Below are 18,511 nucleotides of genomic sequence, written 5' to 3' on the forward strand. Positions count from 1 at the left end.
TATAATTTTTTACATTCACTATGTCACTATGTCTCTCTTATTAGATTGTAAGCTTATGAGAGCAGGGATTTTTTCCCTCTTCAAGGCACCAACTTATCCTCAGTGCCAAACATAATATTTAGCAAATGAAAAGTGGTTAAAATATTTTTCAATAAATAATCAGTAAAGAATGAGAAAAAGGAGGCAAAGAAAGGAGGAATGGGGAGAAGGAGAGATAATGGAAGATGGGGATGAAAGGAAGAAGTAGGGAAGTAAAATAGCTTCCAATATATAATTATGTCCTGTCTAGCTCTGTGTTAGCTATTTCATATTTGCTATTTCAGTTACTCCTCATCAAAAAACTAAGTATTATCATTCCTATTTTACAGAAGAAAAAAAGTGACACTCAGAGAGGTTGAGGTCATACAACTGGCAAATGGCAGCTAGAACATCATCCAGTCTGAATCCCAGTGTATCTGTTCCTTTCCTTCCTCATATGCTGGGACAATAGGGGTAGCAATTATGGTAGAGAGAGGCCAGAAAGGAAATGAAAAATATAAACCTTTTTAAAATAGAAGAAAGATATTTTTCTATTTTCTAGGATGTAGACTCAGAACCAGTTCTTTGCAGCCCATGTTGATGCCTCCTTTCCCGAGAGCATTTGTGCTAGTGCTTCCATCTTGATGCAATTATTGTTTACATTTCCCAAAACTTTTAAAACTTTATCTCCATTTCCCATCTCTACACATTGGTGGGCAGGCCCATCCCAGCATGTTATTTTAGGGAACAGCCCTTCATGTTGTACATCTGTCACTCACAAGTGATCTTTACAAAGCATTGTCATGTTCATATGGGCTACACAGTCTTGTGTTTGGGGTTAATTAAGTCAGGCACAATCTAGAAGTAAATAATTATGACTTTGAAATTGTTTCTTCTATTGGAAATGGCCAGATACATTCTTAAGTTGGAGTATAGCTATCTCAATGATAAATTATTTCAAATAATGACAAATTCAAATTCAACTGCCCTCTCTTCCAGTAGAACTATGGATAATTTTTCTTTAATCATGTGTGCAGCCTCCAATTATAAAAAATATTAAATCTAAACTGAGTTAAATGTACCACTGCAGTTCTGTTTCATGTTGATATTGCTGTCCACTATGATGGCTACAATGCCCTGAGATGTTTGCCCTTGCCGTGTGCTGGTTAATTGATGACATATAGTTAATCCTCAGCATTGCACAATGCTGAAGTCACATGACTTACTCTTCCAAGTAAGAAAATCTCTATAAAATATAGCTTTAATATATGATCTAGATTACCAATGCTCCTCAAACTTTTTGCAATGATACCAGTTGGCCTGTGTTCCATTGTTTCTCTACCTTTGTTCAAGATTTTCCTCCAGGGTAGAATACCATTTAGTATCCTTGTCATCATTCTCAAGCCCTACTTAACCTTCAAGGCCTAATTTAAATCTGATTTCTTTCCATAGTTTCTATAGCACTTTTGATCTCCCCATCACATTTTAGCATTTATTGTAAACTGGATTGATGACTAGATTCTTGCTTCCCAACAGTGTTTACAAATTCCTCAGGGATTTAGTTCTTAACCTATTATTGAATGCCATGATGCTGAACACATGATAGGGCATAATTTTGTTTTATAGCAATAAAAACAGAAAAAAAAAAGATCAGTTCAAACCATACATATCCTAGAAGTTTTCTGCCTTATTGGTTTACTTTCATTTTAAGAAACAGCAGGCATATGCAGAAAAAGTATGTTCCGCTCTAATTATAAAGACAAGAACAGTTGACAATAGAAAACATGCTAAATTTAATGTTTTTTTTTATTTTCTTTGTTGATGAGACAATGAGATTTCCCACTTTATGTCACATCTTTTGTGAGAGAGTGACAGTGTCGTCTACCACACTATCTGCTACTTCTTAACTAGGAGAGAAATCAGGCTAGATTTAAATTAGCACATTCTTTTCCAGTGAAGATTGTTTAATTAAAATATGTTGTCTAGAAATCCAAATCTTTCAAAATGGATGATATCAAAGTGATAAAAAATGGTGAAGATAGTACATATTCATTTATAGGTAGAAATAATTGGGAAAGGGTAAAATACAATACTCTTGAATACTTACATTTAAAATTATTATTTGTAATAAAAAGAACAAATATTTTTCCAGAGTTCTTGATATATCATTGACATATGACCTTGTGTACATTTAAGGTGTACAATATAATGATTAGATATAGGTATATACTGTGAAATGATTACCACAGTAAGTTTAGTTAACATCCATCTTCTCACATAGTTACAAAATGTTTTCCTTGTGATGAGAATTTGTAAGATCTCTCTTAGTAACTTTCAAAGATATAATATAATCACCACTCTGTACAATATATCCCTGAACTTATTTATCTTATAACTGGAAGTCTGTGCCTTTTGACACCTTCACCCAAATCCGCACCCCACACACCCTGATTCTTGCAGCCACCAATCTGATCTCTGCGTCTAAGAGTTTAGGTTTTTTAGATTCCACATATAATGAGATCATGCAATATTTGTCTTTCTCTTTCAGACTTCATTTAGCATAATTCCCTCAAGTTTCATCCATGTTGTCACAAATAGTAGGATTTCCTTCTTTATTATGGCTGAATAGTACTCAACTACAGATTTGGATAACATTATATATATTATAATATACAAATATTATATATATAACATTTTCTTTATCCATTTATCCATAAATGAACACTTGTTTCCAAACCCTGGCTATTGTAAATAATGCTATAGTGAAGGTGAGGGTGCAGATATCTCTTGGACGTAGCGCGTTCACTTTGGCTATACACTCAGAAGTGGATTTGATGGATCATATGATAGTTCTATTTTGAGTTTTTTGAGGAACACCTATGTCATTTTCCGTAGCAGCTGTACCAATCTACATTCTTACCAACACTGCATGGGAGTTCCCTTTTCTCCATCTTCACCAACACTTGCTATCTTGTCTTTTGGATGATAGTCATTCTAACTGTTGTGAAGTGACAGCTTCTGGTTTTGATTTATATGTCCCTAGTGATAGAGACGTTGAGCCTCTTTTTATATACCTGTTAGCCATTTGGCTGGGGTTTTTTTTGGAAAAATGTCTATTCAGGCCCTTTGCCTATTTTCAATTGCATTATTTGGTTTGTTTTTTTACCTTATCAGATGTGTGGTTCACAAATATTTTCTCCCATTCCATAGACTGCCTCTTTATTTTGCCCATTATTTATCTTTCTGTGCAGAAGCTTTTCAATGTGATGTAGTCCCACTTGTTTATTTTTTATTTTGTTGCATATGCTTTAGGTGTCATATCCAAAAAGATCACCGCTAAGACCCTTGTCAAGGCTTTCTTTCTAGAGGTTTTATGGTTTCAGGTCTTACATTTAATTCTTCGACCCATTTTGAGTTAATTTTTGTTGAGTGGTGTAAGATAGAGTTCTTGTTTCATTCTTCTACGTGTGAATATCCAATTTGCTCAGCACCATTTATTGATGAGACTGTCTAAATTAACATTTTTTAATAATTCTCAAATGTATATGCCTTCAAGTGAAACTATAATGAAGAAAAAGCAGAAAATGGCAAGTGCATGTGTGAACTTAATAAATATATTTGTTGATGATGATGATGATGATGATGATAATGATAACAGTAGAAATGGAAATTTCATTTTCTTCTGCTTAGCCACACAGCCCTCCACTCCCCCCCTGCGTTTAGAGCCCTTGATTCATTTATTTTTAGTAAAGTTTGAGATGATATAAGACTAATCAGAATACATATAAAGTATCTCAAAGTAGAAGTGCACTGAGTAGTTTGTAGATGGAAGTTGATTGATTGGCCACACTGCCATGAGTTGATTTCAAAAAGAGGTGTAAAATGAAATGCCAAAATAAATCAAAAAGTCAACTAATCCTCATACAGGGGGCACCACTGACTGGAGTTCCATATCACATCAATCGTTTTATTTAATAGTCTCAATGGAAACCACTTCTGGGAGCATCAAACAAGGCAACCAGCCAGAAATGTCATTATCCCAAGCAACATTTCTGTTGCATAACACTACCGAACTCCAACTGTAATTTACTTTGAGAAAAATCTGGTTTTATTTTCCCAGACAATCCAATATGAAGTTATTTTACATATAGGTTACAGACATTCTTCGTTGGTACTGAATGGGTGAAAAGAAATCATTTCACTATATTTTTTTTTCTTAACTGAAAAGCATTTTGGCTGAACTAAAAGCCACGTTAGCATTTTGTAAGAGTGCCAGAGTCGAGTTGAGTTTAGCCATTCCCATCACTAATTAGGAGTGGCCCACTAGGACACCACCCAAAACGTTATCACTTTGACAGAAGTATATTGTGACCTCGTGGGTCATCTTTCTGTATTTAAGTGGTCATATTACAAAACTGTGTGAATTGAACCTGAACCCTAAATGATCTTGCATGACCAAATAAGTAAAATGATTATAGATTATCCAGAAAATATTACTTAAATGTTTGAAAAACTTAGAGTTACATACATTTGAAAATAATAACCTTATCCTGTTTTTAATCTTGAAAGCGTTCTATTTTATCCAGCTTTGAACTGCTAAGTCAGTGAAAGTGTTACCATTTTCAAGAAGAAAAGAGTGTATTCTTGCGATCAGTCTTTCCTCAGCACTGATAAATGAGTGAGTTTGCATTCTAATTACAGATATGGTTTATGTGTTTTCTCCATCCAAATGAGATTACTAAGAGGTAAAGTAGTCACAGGATAACTTTTTATACTGCAACCGATAATTTTTGTATTACTTAACTAAGCATCTTCCTAGTGTTGATTTTTAGAATGCCAACCCCTAAAAAGTTAATATTTTTTCTGCCTAGATGGGTAAAATAATTCCCTTTTAGATGTATCTGGGTGTGACAGGAATTCTTTATTATAATTATTTGTTTTTGAAGCTAAAGAAGAGCTTGAGGATATTTAGAAAGAACACCAAGATACCTCATAATAAAGAGTCCCCAGCCTGATATACTAAAAAGATTTTAACAGCTTTTGCAGAGTATAAATTTTTCCTGTATACTCTAATATGTAAGTCATGCATGCAGTGATATACAGATTATCCGTCAGAGAGGTTTCATAAAAACGTGAGAGCACGTAAAATTCAAAAGAATAAGGAAACAGTAGATTTACCCCAGTGGACCAACTGCAAGAGAGTGAAAACTAGAAGCTGAGAGGCTAATGACAAGATAATGGCAAGAAAAACAATCAACAAAGCTGTGAAATACAGTGAAAGTGAAAGTAGCCGCCACTAAACAATGAAATACACTCAGCAGGGCCTGAGATGGAAGAAATATTTTTAACCTCCTGCATCGGCTGCTCTCAAATAAAATTACTGGACATTTTAGAAAATAATAAAGCTTTATTTATTGTTCACCCAATTGTGGATGTGGATTTTTAAATATCATTATATTCATACCATGAAAAAATGTCAGAGAATAATTATTCAGATTACCCATAAACCTCATATTTTAGGGAAGCATATCTGGCTATATAAATTTACTTTAAATATATATTTGGAGCCCCTTTATCTACTGCAGAACAGCTATTGTGGAATACTTAAAGAGCATGCAGGCTGGAGCCACAATGCAGGGCTTGGTTTCAATTCCACTGTTTGCTACTGGTAATAGACAAGTCACTAAACCTTCCCGTGGCTCAGTCTCCCAGTTTATTAAAGAATAAAATAATAAGATATCTATCTTATAAGGTTGTTATGAGAATTAAATGGGATAATAAAAAAAAACAGTAAGAAACAATGCCTGACACATAGTGTACTCTTAGTAAACATCAACTTTTCATGATTTCCATGAGTTACGAGCCCACGCGCATATCATATCTCAACTTGAAAAATGGATAAAGTTATTTGCACATAAAATCATTCAAAAAATATTTAGTGAGTACATACAGCTGTAGATTAATTGACAAGGGTTTAGTGTAAATCCCAATGTCAGACCCCATAAGTAGGCTAGGTTTCTAATCACAATTACCCTGTAAAAAGAATATGGGATTGGAATCTGACATGTATTGCTCCCTCACCACCAAGAAAATGGCCATGTTCTCTGAGTTCAAAAGATGAGGAAGCAAAAAAAAAAAAAAAAAACTATCATCCTTTTGCAGTTTTTTCCTATATATGAAGGTTTTTCTTTATGTAAAACTGTCCCTAAATCAAAGGACTTAACTTAGGAAAAAAGAAGAGTAGTTGAGATGGGAGATTGTTGAAGTCTTGCAAATGAAAAATGGGATGAAATCAGCAAATAATGGATCCAAATTATGGCTCTATTTGCAACGTTTGAGGAAACATTCTTTTATTTATTTAAAGGGATTTTTGAGCTCATTTATGTGAATCATTATAGCAGATCGTAAAGACACAGAGATAAGCAACCTAAAGCTCAGAGCAAAAGGAACTAACAGTGGAGTGAGGTTGATTTGTAAGTAATTTAAAAATGACAACTCGGGGTGAAAATATGAAACAGAAGTAAGACCTTGGTGTTACAGGGCCAAAGAGCAGGAGCACAGAGAGGGAAAACTCTCATCAAGGTCAGGAACATTTCCAAACAGAGATGAGACCTGAAATTAATCTTATAAAATGAATGAGGGTTCCAAGGCAAAGAGAGAGACAAAGAAAACAGTGATGCCGTCACCCAGAATAAAGTGCTGTTGGATGAGAAGGTGGAGGCAACAGCTTGACATTTAAGGTGGGTGAATTCAGCCTTAGATTTGTGGATTTCTTTGTAATGATTACAGAAATACAACTCTAAATTTCAGGAAATAAAACATACAGGCATGAGTCAAAGAAAATAGGTGGTATTTGAAGTGAGAAAGAAAAAGACTCAAGATAGAATCCTAAAAAAAAAAAAAAAAGTATTTTAGGCCTGGTGGAAGAAAAGACACCAGTGAATGAGAACGAGAGGGGGCTACTAAACAGAGAGATGCAGGACAAGAACTCCCAAGGAAGCCGAGAATCGAGACAGCTCCGGTGATGGTGTCTGCAACAGTGGCAAATGCCAAAGGTGGGTCAAGAAAAAATAGATCGGAAAAGCTTCATGAAAGTGAGGATATAGAGTGAGTTTAGACTACTCTTTCATGAAGTTTATCTCTAAAGAAAAGGAGGTAAATAGGACAGTCAAATAGATGGACATTGACTAATAATAAGAGGGTCTTTTTTAAAACGAAAATAATTTAATCCTGTATATTTCTTGCAAATAATGATCCGGTAGATAGGAAGAAACTTAGGGACACCCGGAAGGAAGCATCCAACTCTTGATTTCAGCTCAGGTCATGATCTCGAGGTTGGTGAGTTTGAGTGCCGCACTGGGCTTTGTAATGACAGTGGGAAGCATGCTTGGGATCTCTCTCTCTCTGCCTCCCCCCATTTACACTTCCTCTCTCTTTCAAAATAAATGAGTACATTTTATTTTTTTTAATTTTTAAGCATTTGTTTATTTTGAAAGAGAGAGACAGAACAAGAGAGGAGGAGGTGCGGAGAGAAAGGGAGACGCAGAATCCCAACCAGGCTCCAGGCTCTGAGCTCTCAGGACAGAGCCCGATGCAGGACTCTAACCCACCAACTGTGAGATAATGACCTGAGCCACAGTGGGATGCTTAACCAGCTGAGCCACCCGGGAGCCCCTAAATAAATAAACTAAAAAAAAAAAAAAAAAAAAAAAAGNTCAAGTAAGAAGTTGCTGCCTCTTTTCTCTGTGGGATTTTGATGGTTTCTCATTTCACATTTAGATCTTTCATCCATTTTGAATTTATAAATGTGTGTAGTAAAAAAAAAAAAAAAAAAAAGAGCGCCTGGGTGGTTTGGTTGGTTAAGCATCGGACTTCGGCTCAGGTCATGATCTCACGGTTCGTGGGTTCGAGCCTTTCATTGGGCTCTGTGCTGACAACCAGCTCAGAGCCAGGAGCCTGCTTTGGATTCTATACCTCTGTCTCTCTCTGACCCTCCCCTGCTCACACTGTCTCTCTCTCTCTCTCTCTCTCTCAGAAATTTTTTTTTAAAAGAAAGGGAGAAGCTTCATATGGCTAATTCATATGAGGCAAATTACACTTTAGAAAAGAACACCTGCAATGTTACCTGTATCCATATTAAGTTTCCACGTAGTAGCATTGTGCCTTATATGAGGCATTATCCCAAAATGACTGATAGCCCATTCAGTTTACAAAGCCATATTTTTATTTGTGGCCACCAAATGAAACTATGACATGATAAATAAGCTGTCTCTTTTTTTTGCTTCATATCAAGTCTCTATTTCATTTAGGTGTGATCTTACTACCATGATATAAATCATAATTAACACATTATGACCCCTCTCAACATGCAAACTATTAAGCACTTAAAATAGAAAAATTTCTGTTTTAAAAGTTAAGACAACAGGAGTGCCTGGGTGGTTTAGTCAGATGAGTGCCCAACTCTTGATTTCAGGTCAGATTATGACCCCAGGGTCATGGGATCGAGCCTTGTGTCAGGCTCTGCACTGAGTGTGGAGCCTGCTTCAGATTCTGTCTCTCTCTCCCTCTGCCCCTCTCCCCTGCTTGTGTTCTCTTTCTAAAATATGGAGATGCCGCAAATTGTTGAGGGTCCTAGACTCCTTCCAGATCATTGCCTTTCCATGCTTAGAATGTGGCCCTTCTCTTCATGGCAAAAAAAAAGGCTGATAGAGTTCCTTCCACCTACTACATTTATGTTCCAGGCAATGGATGGTAGAAATGGGGGGACATAAAGATGTTCCCTTTCCTTTTTTTTAAGGCAAGTTCCCAAAGGTCTTTCCATCATTTCTGTGTATATTTCACTGGCCAGATCTTAGACCATGGCAATACCTAGCTGAATTAATACCTAGCTGGATGGCTGCAATGTATAGCTAAAAATTAGGGTTCTAGTTCTATCCTAAAGAAAATATATATTAGCTATATCAACTATACAGCAATTTCTGAGACATGATAGCAATTTTCGCCACATGGTTCCATTCACCATGAAGATTTAAAGTTTCCCAAGCTTCCTCTCTGCCTGGTAGGGAATAGAAAAAGAAGTGAAATCGGCTGTAGGTGAATTTTTAGGATGGCTTATTGGTCTTGTTCTAAAGGGGTGTTCATCTTCCTAAATCAGCTGTGTGGGAAGTGACATTAGTTCACTTTGTGATTGTTCATGGTCTTAGCTCCATTTAAACAATTCCAGTATGTCCATGAAAAGAGTAGAAAACTTAGCCTCAAATGTGGAATATATATAGCCTAGATGTCCTAATCTGTCTAGTGATATGGGGGCTAAATTGGCATTATTGAGGAACACTTAAATGGTTCCTGTCAAAAGACAGAAAGTATCTGAACATGAGTCAGATTTTCACTCATGCCAATTTTCACTGGCACATTAACTGGATATAACCATAGCTGCAACTAACTGCCTATTACATTAACAACAAAACCAGGGTTCCTGGGTGGCTCAATCGGTTGAGCATATGACTTTGGCTCAGGTCATGATCTCACAGTCGGTGGGTTCGAGCCCCGTGTCGGGCTCTGTACTGACAGCTCAGAGCCTGGAGCCTGCTTTGGATTCTCTCTCTCTCTCTCTCTCTCTCTCTCTCTCTCTGTCTCTCTCTCTCTGTGTCTCTCTCTGCCCCTCCCCTGCTTGTACTCTCTTTCTGCCTCTCAAAGATAAACAAACATTAAAAAATTTTTTTGAAATAAATTGCCAACAAAATCATAGCTGCCCCTACCCTTCATTAGCAACTTCTTTTAGGAATTATCCAAGGTCAGCGCTCGTCCATTCTTACTTTCATGACAGGAGTCAGCCTTTAGCCATCACCCTCCAGATGGCGATATTCAAGACCTTTGGCAAACTGCCTGTCAAAGGTTGTGAATCCTAGTAGTGAATAATTACCTGGATATTGAACTAATTTTTCCACCCTTCATAGTCAGAACAATTGAGAGCAATGTGGCTATGTTGACAGAGTGTTTGGCTGCCAATCTCTCCTCTGAGATAACTACATGTGGAAAATGACATGAGCCTGCTCATGTGCTGTAACATTCAGAAGAGCAGCTGTCATGCTAGACCCGAAATGGGGGCCCTCAGTTCAAGAAGAGGAGAAAAGAAAGTGCATCCCAGAGTGAGAAATTGGATATTTATTAGAGGTATGTGGCACTTTCTGGAGGAAAACTGCTGATACATTGCAGGTGGCACGGACCGCACTGCGGTGTCAGCAATGTCACATCAGCGGGTCAGGTCAAACTTCCTCAGTAATCGACAAGGGCTCTGACATGGCTGGCCCAAAGCCAGGTGCAAACCAAACCCCGTCTCGTAGCTACATAAAGCCCTTTATTTCACACTCAGTTGTCTCATGAAACATTGGACAAAATGCTATGTTCACTTAAGGAAGTCACCCACATCTCTGATGGTTTCCCTGGCATCTTTCTATAGCCAATAATAAAAATAGCAATAGCAGCACTTATTGAGCTTTTGCTGTATGCCAGGCACTATGCTAAATTTATATTCATTTCATTTCACATCATACTGGCTATTGGTCGAATACTATCCAGTCCTATCTACTTTCCTTCTAATAGAATCCTGAGTGAAAATGTCTAGATAAAGAATATTACCTCTCATAACCTCTATCTGTTTATTCAAGAAAAACAAAAATCAATATCAGTATAATCAACCATAACATACCCAAGAGGCAAATTCTAGGAAGAGATATTTCTAAAATACCAGAATTTCATAATATATCCTGACTTATGTGGGGAGGCTGAATTTATGCAGGACAGTAGAATTCCTAAGATTTTTTTTCTAGGGGCTTAAGTAAATCTCTAAATCCTTGAACTTCAGTTTAAAATATAGAAATGATTCTTAAATCTTAAAACTCTAGTCAGGTGAGTTATTTTTCTTATAATGTATCTTTTTTTCAAAGGCTATTTCCACTCAATGAGAAAATTCACAGAATTTCATTTAATGAGAAAAGCCCTGAATATTTATATACCAAAGTTTCTGTTGAAGAAATATTTAAAAGCTATTGGCCAGATTGTTGATTTCAATGCCAAGCCATAATCATTTCACAGATAGTAAGGAAAGGAACACAAAATAATTAGGACATACTATAAGCCTAAATGCCCATGTTTGTAATCTTATATATGTAAACTTTAACAAAATTGGTAAAATATTTGTTACTTGTAATCAACAAAGACCTGGATTAAATACTATTTTGACTCTTACTCTTTGAGTGGCCCTGTACAAGCTAGTTAATTTAGCTAAGTTTATTATAATACTACACTATGAAGTACTGATACAGCAGGTGCTATGGATATTATTATCATTTTTCTGGTTGTTAAATAAAAGAGATGACATATAGAGTGAAGCCTTCAATATGAATAAACATGAGGAATAAAATTCAAACCCTTTTTTAAAGGAATTAATATTCCACTTCCTTTAATATTGCCTATTAGTGTTCTCTTTTGAAATAAAAAAAAAAGTAAATTATTACTGTGAATTTACCAAAGGCAAATTGTTTTCTTCAAGCAGAAATAGTGTTAGACTATATCTGAGATTCTTATACATTTTCAGAACAGGTCAATTTTAATGGAAGGAACCCCCAAGATTCCTGTTCTTGGTTCTGCTTGGACACTTATTCTGGAACGTTGAACAACATGGCTTATAAGACCTTAGTGACCTTAACGCAAAACTGAGGGGATAGATTAGATGATCTATCTGGCTTCTAACATCCAATAATCATGTGTTCCAAAACACATGATTCAAAATCATATGTTCAAAATCACGTATAAAATTCCATCAGCAGAAATTAATTCCCCTGGTTTTAGACACTGACAGGCAGGCAGCATGGTATAATAGAAACAATGCACATTTTAGAATCGGACAAAGCTGAATTCCAGGTTGGTTTCCTAGTTACACGACCTTTAGTAAGTCACTCACCTTCACTGAGGCTGTCTTTTCACTTATAAAATGTTGATGTTAGCTACCTGCTGGTGATATTGTAAAGATTAGAGCTGGTGTAGCTATTCAGTTAATTTGGCTGGCATTCAATTAGTCATAGCTATGTTCCAGAATCCTCCAGTAAAATGCAAAGTCATTGGGAACATTGACTTTTCAGGACATTTTTGGTTGCCATGAAGAGAGTGCCACTCAAATCCCAATAAATAAAAGATGTGAATCATGGCATTACAAGGTTATAGATTGTTTCATGGACCTCAAGATGGAAGGTATAGAAGTGGGACTCGAACAGAAACAAGTTCCCTGTGCTCGTGATGTATATTCTTCTGGCAGATCATTTCTTTTCTCTTTCCAGCTTTCATGCCCACAGCTCCCCGGAACTTTGCCTTCCATCTCTCTTATCCCCACACAGGGTCCCTGATTACTAACTTCTACTTCACTGTCAGCTCTGGGGCAGATGGTACAACCAGAGGGTGCAGACGTGTAGTCCACTGTCCACTTCACAGAGTTAGGTTGTAGGAAGACCCTTTGGAATGAGTCCATAGCAGAGGCTAGTTCCCCAACATGGAACCATTACAAAAGTCAACATAAATGCTTGCTGCCGCCCTGTCATTTGTTTTCTGATGGTAAGATGTATGGAGCTGGAGTCGGGATGGGTATAGCTTTTATGGATCCCGAAGCCTATATCATTTTGAGGCCCATCTTTAAGACAAAGAAAACAAAGTTATGAATGCAAAATTGTATAGAAAAGTAATTTTTTAGACTTAGAAAAGAAAGTCCAACAAATGATCCACTTTAAAGAACTTGAACAGTAACAAATGTCACAAAATCCAGAAAACATTTTTATGAATTAATTGTTTAACAAACGTATCTAGTACATTTCCCCTACATATTTAGGTTCCATACTTACTCACTTCTTTGTGTGATGATAATATTTGTAACATTTCTTCAGAGAGAATGTAAATAGTTTTCCTACGCAAGGCTGACCAAAATTTGATCTTCTCTCATTGATAGTTTGAGATGCACATAACAGATATACTTATTTTTTGTTGTACAATACAGGTTGTTTCCTAAAAGACAAAAAATTCTGTCTTTCTAGAATTGCACTTATGTTTAGTTCTCCTTTAAATTTTCCATTAAAAGTGAATGATGCAGTGTACTCTGCATTATCAGTTCTATCCCTGACAGGAGAGAAACCTTGTGCCTCTGTGTCAGATACAGAGAGACAGGCACAGAGGGTGGCAGGTGTATTCCTGAAAATAGTTCCTACACCAGGACAGCTATAACAATAATAATTATTCATAAGAAACAACAGTGTTGTAAAGGATGGAGAGGAAAACGAACGTCTTGCGCTGTTGGTGGAATGCAAACTTGTGTACCACCATGAAAAACAGTATGGCGGTTCCTCAGAAAGCTTAAAATAGAACTACAATCTAGAATACCCTATGATCCAATAATCACACTACTGGGTATTGACTCAAAAAATACAAAAACACTAATTCAAAGGGGTACATGTGTCCCGATGTTTATAGCAGCATTATTTACAGTAGTAAAGAAGCCAAGATAAAGAAGCAGCACAAGTGTCCAGCAGTTGATGAATGGATAAAGAAGAGGTGGTGTGTGTATATACATATATATGGAGGGAAAGTTGAAGTGGAAAGAGTCAGCAGCATTAATCTGGACTGGTTACAATATCTTTCTTTGGAGAATTAAACATATATATGCATGACCCTGTGAACACATTGGCAGACTTCCTCTCAGAGCCTGATGTAGATGCTTTGTTAGGATAAACAAGGGATTATTAAGCACTCAGGATGCTACTGAGGGAAAACAAGCCAGGCTGACATAGAAGGACACTATTCAGTCAGCTTGAGGGCTCTAGGTGTTCAAGGGAAGAAGGCTGTAAGAAAGCTCGTGACGAGGTAGATGAAATTACCACAAAGACCAACTTTAGTGATTACAGTATTTTCCCCAGGGGTCGATTTACATTTGCTAGCATCTCCCACATGCCTCTGCTTTAGCAAGAAACTAGTTAACTTGAACTCAGGCCTGGATTCCATCAGGAAAGATGACAAAAGAGGCTGTTTTCAGAGAAAAGAGGCATATGGGAGACACCAGTTCCTTGACTGGCAGAAAGGGAGAGACAAAAGTGACAACTCATAGAGAAGAAAGACATTTTTTTTCGTTTTCATAACAGTTGTTAAAAATCAATGACAAATAAGAGAAAACTAAATATGAGAAGCAAAGACCTTCATTGCCTTTCTTAACTGAAATGCTCTTATGCCCAAGGGGAAGTATGCTATCACAATATACTGAAATAACACTGAGTCTGACAACATATACATTCATACCATGAACTGCAGGCTTCCCAGGTAAATTCACTAGAAACTGATGTACGTGTCTATGAAGGAGCTTTTCCAAGGAAAGAGAACTAACAGAATCCAATTGTATTATGTACTTAAAGGTCAGCAAAGTATCAGTAAATGAGTGATTTTGTAGTTAATACCATTAAATGAGTGATTATGTTGCTAATGAACTTTCTAGAAAAATCATCATACACACATTGCCTAGTATGAAACAATGGTGAGGATAAGGCTAAAAATCACGTTAAGACTGACTAATATCAGCCTTCTAGTAATGGCAAAAGCTGCTCGTGCATTCATTATTACCCAGGACTGTGCTGTTTTCCATATGCATCACGTAGGCTTCACAGACTTCTGGTGAGGTAGGTATTTTCATTTCTTCCCATTCCCGAGTCTCTTCCCAGTTATCTCCTACTCATCTTCTGTGTCTCAACTTAAATTTTTCACCACCCAAAATACATTGTTTCAACACCCTCCCCAACTTTTTTCCCCAAATATCCTGGACTTTCTTCATAGCATTTATCATAACGAGGAATTATGCAATTATTTTTTGTTTATTGGTTTACTTTCCATCTTCCACTTTACCGTGTAAGGTCCATGAGGGTACAGAGAGTCTGTTGTGTTCCTCAGCGTATACCCAGTGGACTCAATGAATGTAAGTTGATTACGTAATGAAATGATGAGAAAAATGGAGCCATGGCTAAGAAGCAGAATATGATTCAAATCAAGCTCTCAGGACGTTCACAGCCCTTGGAATGAGCCAGTGTGTTACCCTACCCAGCCAGCCACACTGCTTTATTTTCAGGGCTCAGTGCAAAATAAAAATACAAGCCCTGGGGGCGCCTGGGTGGCTCAGTAGGTGGAGCGTCCGACTTCGGCTCAGGTCACGATCTCACAGCTCGTGGGTTCGAGCCCCGCATCGGGCTCTGTGCTGACAACTAGCTCAGAGCCTGGAGCCTGTTTCAGATTCTGTGTCTCCCTCTCTCTCTGATCCTCCTCTGCTCATGCTGTCTCTATCTCTCTCTCAAAAATAAATTTAAAAAAGAAAAGAAAAAAAAAAAATCCAAGCCCTGGTGCACCTGGGTGGCCCAGTCAGTTAAGCTTCTGACTCTTGATTTCAGCCCAGGTCATGATCTCACAACAGTGAGATCCAGCCCCACATGGGGCTCTGTGCTGGGCTAGGAACCTGTGTGAGATTCTCTCTCTCCCTCTCCCTCTGCCCCTCCTGCTCTGTCTCTCTCTCTTTCTCAAAAAAAATTTTAAAAAGCAAGCCCTTGTTAAAAAAGCAGGAGGGAAGCACCATTAACGGTATTAAACTGTAAAGCTTTAGCCTTTCTTCCACAGCTCCCTTTCACTTGACGTATTTTTTATTTGCTACTGAATGTGATTCTAAGTAAAGAAAACTTAAAACTTTAAATCATTACCATGAATTTTACTGTTATCTTTACACAGCGCGCTAGCCATCTTAAATGCAAATATGAACATTCACCTTGTCTGCAGAATTGTCACATAGGGAGAGGCCCCCAGAATTCTGGGCTCTGGAGACAGGTTGAGTGCCATATGCAAATGCAGCAGCAAGGGACAGCTGACACAAATGCTGTGCGCATCTCCTCTGCTCACACGCATGCACCATTGTCCCACAGGATTCCACTTGCAAAACAAAAATCAAAGATGGAATTATTAAGAGCTTGAGTAGCAGAGCATTAAACCAAGCTGGGGACCCTGGTGAGCACTTGGTCTTGTGCTGCTGCACAGGTCACACTCCGGTGAGGCCACCCTGTGTTCTGTCTTAATCTACTGTGTGTTGCTGCTCTGTACCCGATGGTGCCGTATCCAAACTCCACGTTCACAGCGATGAATCTTATTATAATAAGGGAAAGATACCTGATTTCAGTACTTTGTGAGGACAACGAAGGATGACAAATAGCTCCCAAGTCTTTTTCCAGGCTTCTGTTGTAACTAGTAAAGGAGGCAGATACATATGTTTGCACACCAAGAATAAGGAATTATTTTTATTTGCAGACATTTATAATTGCATTGCCATTGACTGAGCTATTAAATATTCAGATCTGAGCAGGGAGCAGGTAATTTAGTGCAGCAATATTTTCTCCTCTGCTTCATTATTAAAATTGAGTAAAAGTTAAATTATACAATAATGCAATTGCAAATATCTTAGCCAGGAGGACATCGTATTCTTTAGCCTTTTTTGAAGAGAGAGACAATTACAAACAAGGTCAACCATTCTCACAGTCCTTTGGGTCTGTCTGGGCTGATTTTGCATTTTTCCCCCATTTTTCCTGCCATGAACCCCAGTTCTGAGCGCATATGCTCTAGCAACCATACCAAAGACAAGTTTTTCTTATTTACCATTGTGACTTGAGACTGCCTTGGCCTAAGAAGCCATTCCTTAGACCGTATCAAGAAAATTAACAAACTGACATTATCTGATCTGTTCAACAGATGAGAAAATTTAATCTTATAAAAGATGAGTAACTCACACAGCTAGTAAATGGTAGCACTAGAATCTGTACCCATGGTGAGTAGAGCATGCGTTCATACCCCATTCATTCTCAAAAAGCTCACTAAAATCAGGGATACAGGGATGATAATAACTGTACGCTTCTCCCAAACTAAAGCTATTGTATCCTTTTCCCCCACTCTGACTGTTTAAATTGACATTCATCAGTTAGCTCTGTTATGTTCTTATGCCCTAAGGTACACATTTTTTGTCCGTCTACATTGTTACTTGCATATTTTTTTAACTTTTCTACCACTATTTATCTGAAGATATAAATACACAGCATATTTCCTTAAACCTCACTACAGTTTGAAAATTTTGTACTAAATTTTTTCCTTAGTCGTTCATATATACATGATACAAAAATATATTAAAATATAGATTATATATTGCATTTTATATTTATTAATATATATTACATATGATTTACAAATGATTAAATATAAATGACAAAGTAGAATTCTAATTGTCTGAGAGATGTCATACCCTCTCACCAAAAATACTGATTTTACGGACTCCTGGGTAGCTCAGTCTTATAAACATCCGACTCTTGATTTCGGCTCATGTCATGATCTCAAGGGTCTGTGAGTCCAGCCTGCTTGGGATTCTCTCCCTCTCTCTCTCTGACCCTCCCCTTCTTGCTCATGCATGCTCGCTCTCTCTCCCCCTCTCTCCTTCTCTCTCTCTCTCTCTCTCTCTCCAAATAAATAAACTTTTTTTAAAAAGAAAAGAAAATACTTGATTTTAGCATTTGATTAAAGATTCAAAGACACTGATCTCATCATTATTTTGCCAAGGCACATTTAGATCTCTAAGTTTAGGTTCCACATTCTGTATAACCTTTACTATTTACTCAATATAATCAAAGATTAGTATATGCAAAGCAGTGAATTCAACATTGTATTTGAATGACTTGCATTTGCTTTACTAGGATGCATAAAACACTTCAATGTCTGATGGTTATGAAGATGTTCTTTGTCAAACTTAATTTAAAAAGTACCAAACACCCACACTGAAGGAAATCATATTCTTTTATGAAAACAACCAGAGCCAGATAGGTTGTGGAGAGGGTCATGCTGTGAAAAGGAACCCAGTAGGATTCCCTAAGTTAGAGCATATTAAAGAAATAACCATTCTGATTTTTTTATTTTATTTTTTTTTATTTTGAGAGAGAGAATGAATGGGGGGGGTGCAGAGAGAGAGGGGGACAGAGGATCCAAAGTGAAGCGAGCTCTGTGCTCATAGCAGAGAGCCCAACGTGGGGCTCAAACTCATGAACTGTGAGATCATACATAACCTGAGCCGAAGTCAGACACTTAACTGACTGAGCCACCCAGGTGCTCCAAGGAAATAGCCATTCTCGTCACTGAGGATTGGACATGAAGTCTTTACATTTCTAGAATAAGTAAAAGATTTAGATAGTTTTTGTGTTTTGTACAAATTCTGTTCAAAGTTAGCTCAGAGAATATGCTAGTTCTATTCCTTGAGGCATTGGATTTTCAGCAAAAGCAGCTTGGTACAGATTTGTAGGAGTGAGTTTATTTTTTATTTTGGTTCATTTTAATATGAGGGTACATCAAAGTCTGTATTTGTGGTTAGGATCATAATTTATTCTATTTATGTTCCAGGTTA

General features: G+C 37.2%; 1 protein-coding gene across 1 annotated transcript in view; it reads left to right on the forward strand.

The window, feature by feature from the left end:
* Window positions 1–18,511, forward strand: part of KCND2 (potassium voltage-gated channel subfamily D member 2) — a 487,892-nt gene that overhangs the window by 429,338 nt on the left and 40,043 nt on the right. The window lies entirely within an intron of this gene.

The sequence above is a fragment of the Hyaena hyaena genome, unplaced genomic scaffold, assembly GCF_003009895.1.
Source record: "Hyaena hyaena isolate Hyena2069 unplaced genomic scaffold, ASM300989v1 scaffold_508, whole genome shotgun sequence".
Classification (NCBI taxonomy): domain Eukaryota; kingdom Metazoa; phylum Chordata; class Mammalia; order Carnivora; family Hyaenidae; genus Hyaena; species Hyaena hyaena.